At 38.5% G+C, this 9,915-nt stretch overlaps 1 long non-coding RNA gene across 2 annotated transcripts in view; it reads left to right on the top strand.

Moving 5' to 3' along the window:
* Positions 1 to 9,526, top strand: part of LOC111865907 — a 15,097-nt gene extending 5,571 nt beyond the window's left edge. For both annotated transcript variants that reach the window (XR_002843061.1, XR_004513167.1), the window contains exon 3: positions 9,458 to 9,526. This is a non-coding gene — a long non-coding RNA (uncharacterized LOC111865907). The remainder of the gene's footprint in view (positions 1 to 9,457) is intronic.
* Positions 9,527 to 9,915: the final 389 nt, after the last annotated feature.

Here is a 9,915-nt window from a genome sequence, read left to right as displayed (position 1 = left end):
CAGAATATTTGTGGAATTTTATAATTTACAGTGGATCAGGGATAAAATTAGGCTGTGAAATCACCAAAGACACAGATCTTTCCTCAACAAAAGTTGTTCTAAGTTTGTGCAAGGAACTATTAGACTCGGGCAGATGTGTTTTATATGGACAATTTTTATAGCAGTCCCGATCTTTTCCAGAGAGTAGTTCAGAGGACAACAGATGCTGTTGGAACAGTGAGTATCACGCGCAAAGTTATGCCAATGGATCTAAAAAAGGAACTGAAGAAAGGAGTAGTTAGTGCAAAGTGTGGGAAATTGGTGGCGTTGAAGTGGAAGGATAAGCGCGATGTCTCAGTGCTGACTACTAAACATTCAGACGAAATGCAACCCGTAAGTCGAAAGGGTGGGTTAGAATTTGTAAATAAACCTATGTGTGTAATAGAGTATAATAAATATATGGGAGGAACTGAAGAACTTGAAAGATCAGCTACTAGAAACCTTCTTGCTAGAAAGGAAAAGGCAAAAAGTGTGGTACAAGAAAGTATTCAACCACTTAGTAGATACGACAGTGTTGAATGATTACATTCTGTACTGCAAGGCTGGTAACAAGAAAGATCATCTGTTATTCAGAATAAACTTAGTGAATAAGATCATACAAAATTCCCATGGACAGAATTTAGAAAAGCGCAAAGGGAGCCCTTCAGATACCGACATGGAATGTACGAGATTGACGGGTCAGCATTTCATTCAAGAAAATCCCAAAACCGAAATTTATAAAGTTGGAAGAAGAAGGTTTGTGGTGTGTACACAAAACGGAAAGAGAAAAGAAACCAGATACAGGTGTAAAAACTGCCCAGGGACACCGTCTCTCTGCCTAGACCCTTGACAAAATGTATATAGACATTTATAATAATGAACTGTAAACAATTGTAAATATAATTTTTTGGAATTTTTCAAATAGCGATTTCGTTGTTTAAAAATATTTAGGTAAATGTCTGAACAAAACCTTCGATGCTTGCGAAAATAAAGCACCGGGAGGGATTTAAATACCCCCGCATAAATGCACGCTATATGCATGTAACTGAGCGGACGCAAATGGTGCGTCGAACACGCTTGAGGGGTTAAAGGAAAGCTAGAATAGAAAATTTTCAAATAGGAGTCTAGGAAGGAACTATACATTTCATTGGCATTATCAATGGAGAAAAGAGTATCCCAAGTTTCATAGCTTAATTTAAGGAGAAAGTCATTTATTGTATATTAATTAATGTTTCTAGTCAGCACAAATTTTTAGTGGGTGGTCTTAGACTAAAAGAATGTTATGTTATAGTCTGGGCATCAAGATCTGAAAGCCCATTTATTATTGGACTTGTGGAATAATTTCCACCCTTGGTAACATTGATAAAAATATTGTCAATAGCTGTCGTGGAAATTTGTTGAATGTGAGTTGGAAAAGTAACTACACTCGTTAAATTATAAGTTTTGAGCAAGGCTTCCAGTTGAATTTTTCTATCACTGTCAACTAAATAATTTATGTTTAAGTCGCCACAAACAATGAAGTCAATAGTAACAATAAATAGTTTCTTAAGGATTGCGTCTAATTTAATAATAAACGTATCAAATTGCCGGATGGAGATCTGTATATAGCAATTATACACACCTTTTTAGTATTCAAATATAACTTAATGGCACAAACCTCAAAATCCTTGTCCTTACAATACTTTGCAAGGTCAGTGCTTTGTCTTTTCTTGCACAAATACAAGAAACCCCTCCTTTTTTCATATGACGCTCTACAGTAACTAGCCCCTAAACTATAACTATCTAAAAAGATTTGCTGTAGCTCTAAATAGTTCATAAGATGTTCAGAAAGACACAGTACATGAGGGAAAGTCGGAATAATTGGCTTAACAGTTCATTTACTTTCCCTCTCAAACCTCCTATGTTTTAATGATAAACAGTTAAAGACAGCGATCCTTTTGATTGATAAAAAGATTCCTTTTGGTGTTTGGTGTTACCACTACAAGTAAATAATGTTTCTTCTCTACTACTATTTACACATATTTGATTTTGTGAACTACCTAAGTTATTATTATTCTTACTTACACCACTAACACTTTTACCACTCAGATAGGCGATGTTACGATTTACATTTACCATAAAAAATTTTGCTTCCTAATAGTTGGGAGTTATCTTAATCTCATTGATTTGTGTGCTATTACATCTTCCTGTGAGTCGTCATTTACTCTTGTAGATTTACCCACAGCGTCTGCTTCCAGTAGGTCATCATTTTCCTTTAAAGTTTTCCCCACACAAACCACATCAGTCTTTAATGGAAGATTACACTCACAACACTGTTCCCAAGTTTATGGCAGTCATCATTCTCCTCAAGACTAAAACATTCCATATTGTTAACTGCTGTAATCGAAGGAACTTCATTTACAAACTCAACATTAACTCCAGTGTTTTGGTAGTCAGTCTTCCTGTCGAGCCTCTGACACTCCATATTATTATTATTAGCTGTAACAACTGAAGCTTCATCCAAACAGCCTTCATTAAATTGAGCTAGTTGTAATGTGATTTCATCAATATCCCTCCATGGCAATACTATAGGTAAGGATGTCCTGTGTGGTAGGTACAAGTTTTTAATTTCCTTCACTAGATAGTTCGCTTCCCAATCTTTCCCTTTCTTGTTTAAATGTAGTCCATGGTTAGTATGATTTATTCTTTCTGTACATAAACTAAAAAGCCTTACATGGTTAAAACTATGCACAAGGCATTGCAGTCTCTTATTGAAGAGTTTTACTTCAGTGTTTACACAAGATAAGAAAGGCAAGTCTATGAGGGGCTCCAAGTACAATGACATTTGTATTAACAGTCCTTTGTGCAAAAGCTTTTAGAAAGTGAAGTCCTTTTCTTGATTCGTTCTTGCCAATATCTTTGGTTACACTGTAGAATATAATCATGTCTTTTTTTGTTAAATTATCAATAGCTGTATCAAATGAGGATGTAATTCCTTCACTATCAGCATTCGGTTTTGTAATGCCTATCACACTAAAAGCATCACCAAGACCATTACTAACCTTGTCAGATAATTATAAGAATGTTGTGTCTTCTATGAGCTACTGTCACAGCCTCTTTTAACCTTTAACATACAGACTTTTAAATTGCCGGCAGCTCCCTACGGCCGGAATTTAAATGGCTCTAAGTCTTTAACATTGCAGACTTTCAGAAAAAAATGCATATTTTCCGTTCTATGCAACATCGGAATATGAACTAAAAAGAACCTGAAAGACAATAAAATTTTCTACATATAGACAAAAGGGCAAGTTTTACAAATGAAAATTAACTGTGATTATTTTGTCATGAAATGCAAAATATAATCGTTATTAAATACGTTATGAAATTCTAAAGGACTTACCCGTTATTTTTCTTCAACCTTGAATCGTGGTGGTGATGTAAATATGATGATACTATATACAATAATATTTGGTTCGGACAATACACGGTTTGGACTGCGTCACTTCACAGTTTACGTTCTGATGCGCATGTGCCATTTCTCGAAGCAGTCCACGACACAACGCAACATCACACTTTTTACAGCAGAAAAGCGTGCTTCTGCTTTTCTTGTTTATAGAACAAACGCGACGTCTTTGTTTCCCTTTAACGAACAACACTTAGATTCCCCTTCACTCTTGTCACAGTGTCCCCTTTTTTCAATTTCATCGATTTGGGCCAAATTTCTTGTGGCATTCCACGCCTGTCATTGCAAACGGTGCCACACGAATTTATTTTACGCTCTAGAAGATTGTCATTCAATGCAGGGGAACTGAAATAGCTGTCCATATAAAGTTTGTGTCCTGAGCCTTCTACTCTTCAAATTAGCTGGAGAACAATGCCATGGGTTGATGTAATTTCTTCGGTTGCAAGTTGCCTTTGTTTCCCCAAATAAACAGTCATGTCATATGTATAGCCCAGAGAATCAAAGCTTGTAAATTTTTATTCCAAATCTTTTGTGTTTCTTTGGAGTATACTGTCGAAAAACCACTCTTACTTTGAACAGCACTATCACTTCNCGGTGCGGAAGGGTTAAGATTGTTGAAAATTTTTCTAATCTTCCAGAGCCTATCGTACTCTGGGTCATCTCGATTTGGAGGAGCTTCATTTGTCTCAAAATGCAGGAATCTCAAAATATGGAAGAAACGGTCGTGTACCATGGTGTTATGATAGAATGGAGTGTAGTACTGCTCATCTCTTTACCAATAATCTTTCAGGGTGTTCCGCTGATCGTGACCCATTTGAATTATTATGGCCAAAAATTTTGACATTTCTTCAATTGTGACGTCAGGCGGTTGAGTAGAAGGGCCTGGAGCATCTTGTCTTGCCAAAAATTGATGAAAATATCTGTTCGTTTCTTGTACCAAGATCTGGAATATATGTTCGAAAAAGAGATTGAAAATGGAAAAGGGAGAGGACTGAGCATTTATATTGGGAGCAGCGGATCTGTTTATTCCACTTGGAGGACCAGTGAAATCTAGTAGCTTTGGCGAATCCCCGGGTCTTCTATCGCGAAACCTGATCTCCATTTCCCTTGCCTCATTACTTGAGGATGATGATGATGACGATGACCATGACGACATATGCTCGCGAGGTTCAATGACCTCATCGAGTTCTTCCAACTCTTCATCAGATTCATCTTCCATCAATATTTCCTCCAGTTCTTCAGCATCGAGGAGTTTTGAGTATCGGGCTCGTTTTTGAGGTTCCATCTTGGGGGAGGGGGCTTCCAGCTAAATCCTATAATTTATGATTGAAAAAGCGAGACTGTTAGGAACACCTGATAGGAACACTCGCAAAATTGTGATGCAAAATAACTGCTATAGCAGTCGAAGAGTTACAGTCCGCCACTGATACCGAAAGTCACAGTGACGAAGATGTCTTCATGCACAAAGTAACACTGGCTCAGTGGGTTTATACCTCTTCCGAGATACACAATAAAAATGATATTCCAAGAAATATAGGAGTCTGACACTGACTTCCTAACTAATAACGAAATATTATAAAATCCGCCACTGACGTCCTAACTGACAATTCAACACTGCAAACCAATCCCTGAATTCGTCACCCTTCCTTGAAAGCTGTGGTAGCACTGACATATAAGCGCCCACGAATATTTCCTCCTCTAAGTCCTCAAAACAAAGCTGACCTCTATTGGCTCACCAGTTCATAAACAGTCATATCTAAACGTAAATAGTTTCGAAACCAGTACCCTGATAAACGATTTCATTGTTCAGAGCTAACAAACGTCTGAGATGAAGTTCATGAGTTTGTTTGGGTTTCAAACCCAAGGTCAAACTGCCAGCACTCACAAAGGAAGCACGTGGCTTGCCTCTAAAAATTATAACATTCAGCCAGCTCGGCTTGCTACTTGCTGCCAATAATTGTAACATTCGGCCGTATTCAACTTCACTCTCATCTGTGATGATGGCATTAAACTTACCGACTCACATTCACTCATGATAGTCTCCCATTAACTATGCTTGGTATAGTGTAGGCCATCATTCCTACCTTTATCTTCGTATCTTGACGAATTAATCTCGAGTTTTGGAGGTTATATTGCACTGTAGTTTTTCTATTTGAGTTTTCTTGCGACTCAGTAACGAGACAATTCCTTTCAATATACATAATATCTTTTTGACTATTATTTTTAACTTTGGTATGTTTTCGTAGACAATCTTCATTCCATTTTCCTTTACAGACACAATACTTTCTATGGCTAGAGCTTCATAACGATTTACCGTTGCTATTTGTTCCTTAGGATTTATTAGTTCCAATATACCTTGAGATCTTCTTTTAAGGCCTTTTGGTATCACCTCTATCCAGCTGTTATCCACTTCCAAATCGGCTTCCATATGTTGAGTCAACGAAGTAGCGCAGTCCTCTTGAACATGCTCCTCTTTTAACATTTGAACAGTTAAGAGAGCAGAACTTCATTCATCAAGTGCTCGTGCACTTTATACAATATCGCGTATCACTTGAGCTTAAGTTACTCGAAAAACTTGCAGCACAACGTTTCATTCCATTTACCTCGTCCACCGTCTTGGAAATGGATGAGAAATATTAATGTCTGTGAACCAAGTTAGAATGTTTTCTGTTATGGAACATGGTCGTTTCATACTGTTAGCTTTAGGTGTTTGAGTTGCATTGCACGTAATTCTTTTAATCATAAGAGCTCTAAGGACCCTATTAGTGAAGTCTAAGTAGTAGTTTCTAGTATCTAGCGTTGTGGTGAATGGATCACACAGGTCCATGTAATATTAAGGATGTGGCCTCACATACATTCTTACCCTAAGCGTGATAACTCGTAGAATTCATTCGACTTCAGTTGTTTTCTTATTGACATCAATGTCAGGCTCTTTAAGAAGAGCAAGAAAACTATCGCCATATGTCCGCAAAAACACTACGGCTTAAACGTTACGATTGCAAAAACCTACCTTAATAGGACACATTATAGATATAGTTCTTAATAACATTTTAATTATGTAACTTATCTCATTCGAAATCTTAACCTTTATTGTACTTTATGTTTTATATTATATATTGTTGAAAATCCAACACTACTCTACTGAATTGTATAGTATCCAATTCAGTAGCTTAGGAATATACGAGGGGGGACCCAAAAATAACCGGAATTTATTTTTGTTATTTTTTATTTTTGCATTTTTATTGAACTGTATATTAGTCCCCTTCAAAGTATTGTCCATGTGCATTAATGCACTTGTCCCAACGCTTTTGCCACTGCTCAAAACAGTGCTGGAATTCTTGAGGCTGGATACTGTTCAAAGCCTTTAGCGTGTTTTCTTTGACTTCATCCACATCACGGAATCGCTTTCCTTTCAGACTTCTCTTCATCCGTGGAAACAAAAAAAAGTCCGACGGAGCCAGGTCGGGTGAGTAAGGTGGATGAGGCACAATCACCATGTTGTTGCTTGTCAAAAACTGTCGGACCGTCAAAGCTGTGTGGGCTGGAGCATTGTCGTGGTGAAGCAACCAGTTCCCATTTCTCCACATTTCGGACCGTTTTCGTCGCACACTCTCTCGTAATCTTCGTAACACATCCAGGTAAAAATGTTGGTTCACTGTTTGTCCTGGCGGAACGAACTCTTTGTGGACAATGCCATTCACATCAAAAAAACAAATCAACATTGTTTTCACATTGGATCGCACTTGACGCGCTTTCTTCGGTCGTGGTGAAGTTGGGGATTTCCACTGGCTTGATGATTGCTTTGATTCTGGATCGTACCCATAGCACCAAGACTCATCGCCAGTCACAATTCTTTTAAGAAATTCTGGATCGTTCTGCACTTCACTCTTCAAGTCGCGGCAAACATTCACGCGGTTTTCTCTTTGGTCATCTCCGAGCAAGCGAGGAACAAATTTTGCAGACACCCGTCTCATGTGCAAACCTTCGGTTAAAATTCGCTGGACCGTGCTCCATGAGATGTTCGTTTCCTCAGAAAGTTGGTCAATGGTCTTTCGACGATCTTCATCAATTGCACGTTTGATTTTGGCAATGTTTTCGTCATTTCTTCCTGTCGAAGGACGCCCGGGGCGTGGCATGTCTTCTGTTGACATGTTGCCAGATTTGAAACGGGAAAACCACTCGTAGACCTGTGATTTCCCCAAAGCATCATCATTAAAGGTTTGTCGAAGCATCCCAACAGTCTCGGCTGCAGTTTTCCCTAACAGAAAGCAAAATTTCACGCACACTCTTTGTTCCTTCTGGTCGGCCATCTCACTAATCGCCAAAGGGTTGAAACAGGAACGCACACAACAGAGCACCACAGACAAACCACTTAACTCAGACTGACGCCAGCTCACTAACAGTCGCGGGAGACCCCCAGTTAACACCACCTAGCAGCGCAACTCGTAACTACAAAGCATGCGCGCACAACAGGTCGGTTCCGGTTATTTTAGGGTCCCCCTTCGTATTGTGTACTTGCCTGATAGATGACTTTCTATACAGCAGAAACATGTAGCAAAGTACTATTAAACATCAACTGTTTTGTTGAGTTGTGACGGATTTTAATGTGTGTATTATCCTAGACAATAATGGCGAGTGCGCCAAATTTTACAAACATGTGTTTCCTCTGTTCCACAAAGAAATTGAAGTGTTTTCCCTCAGAACCATGAAACTGAAGTGTGCGTGAAGGATAGATCTGGCTCAGGGTGGGGACCAGTGGAGGGCTCTTGTGAACACGGTGATGAATCTTCGGATTCCCTAAAATGCTGAGAAATTCTTGAGTAGCTGCAGATTTGGCGGCTCCTCAAGAAAGGCACAGCTCCATGAGTAAGTAAGAAGTTCATATAAGAATAGTGTGTGTATAGTGAGAGACAGCGTGTCTTTGAGGTTATTCTTGCATTATTATTTATCTCGTGAGAAGTATGTACAGTGATTTGCAGAAAATGTGTTTGATTGGTTATATGGATAGGGAGTGGATTAGATTTTATGAGTGCATATTTGGTATGACAGAAATCAGGGTGTAATTTTGGTATGTAGCCTCTCAGTATTACACGTGTGAGTAGGTTATTAGTCAGGTTTCAGAGATTACGAAGAGAGCTTAACAGAAAAATATATGCAAGTTTATCGTGTGAGAAAATTCGGAAATAAAATGTCTCGTATAAATATATAATGATTCATACGCTATCAGAGACGTTGAATCGTAAGATATTGCCGACGGCCAAACAGTGCTCAACTGAGCATAACGATGAACAATAGTAATTTGCGCACACCTGTCATAATGTACACTCACAAACTAACATTAGCGTAAATTACCGAGCTTCGCCCCCTCCAAGTTACAGATGGATGCGCAGTGGTCTACTGCGCAAACCTAACCTAACCTAACCTAACCTAACATCAGCGAATGGTACCCCTGAGTTTCAGGTGGATGGGAAGTAGTTCATTGCGCACATGCAAGAGTGACGTCATATAGGAAGCGGCAATTTAACGGAACGTAATATAGGATTGACGTAACATGGAATACAAGTCGAAATATGCCATTATGTATAAAATTGAGCGTGTTGACTGTTTTCCCACCCATAATATCAAGCTATGCCCATATATTCCGAGGTTATATTGCTACGTGATAGCTTAGATTTTGTCGAAAACGGCGATCCCACCTCACGAGTTTGCGCATCCACCATGGCGATACAAATGATTACTGAATATAACTTATTATGTCATTATGCTGCCCTCCAATGGCATAAGGGTATGACGGAATATCTTTATTGTCAGTGAAATCGTTCCCTTCCTTCTCTTGGATGGATACGCGAGCAATTGAGTGGCTGCTTGGTATTTGTTTCGCCCGAAATTCCCTTCCTCGATAGGAATTAGAATACAATGATACACGAAAGTGGGTAAAGAATATAGTGAGAAATTACCTTGCCGTATGGAACTGATAATGGAATGTTTCTGTTTCAGTCATGTTAAGAGGTTGGGTACCCTGTGAGAGTGACGTAAATATCCGGGGTACAAAGTCAAGGTACGTTACTTTCCTTGTATGAAGCGGTGTTTATAAATAATAAGACGGTGTTATGTGTGTATAATTATATACATATATGTACAAGTTGTGATTAATTATCTGCCTGAAAGTATATGTTAAAAGATTTCAGTGAGATAGTGCAAATAGTAGGCTTTATTGTGTGTATAATCTTGGATCTAGTAATGGCGAGAGCACGAAATTTTACAAACATGTCTGCCATGTTCCACAACGAAATGGAAGTGTTTTCCCTCTGAAACATGAAACTGAAGTATGTATGAAGAAATAATACACGATAAGTTAGATTTATTGATTTAAGGAAAGTAAGTGCATATAAGAGTAGTGGGTGTGTAGAGAAAGACATCGTGTATTTGAGGTTACTGTTGAACTATTACGTGTA

The sequence above is a fragment of the Cryptotermes secundus genome, unplaced genomic scaffold (genome assembly GCF_002891405.2).
Source record: "Cryptotermes secundus unplaced genomic scaffold, Csec_1.0 scaffold1754, whole genome shotgun sequence".
NCBI classification, from domain to species: Eukaryota; Metazoa; Arthropoda; class Insecta; order Blattodea; family Kalotermitidae; genus Cryptotermes; species Cryptotermes secundus.
This window is presented reverse-complemented; position numbering and strand designations above follow the sequence as displayed.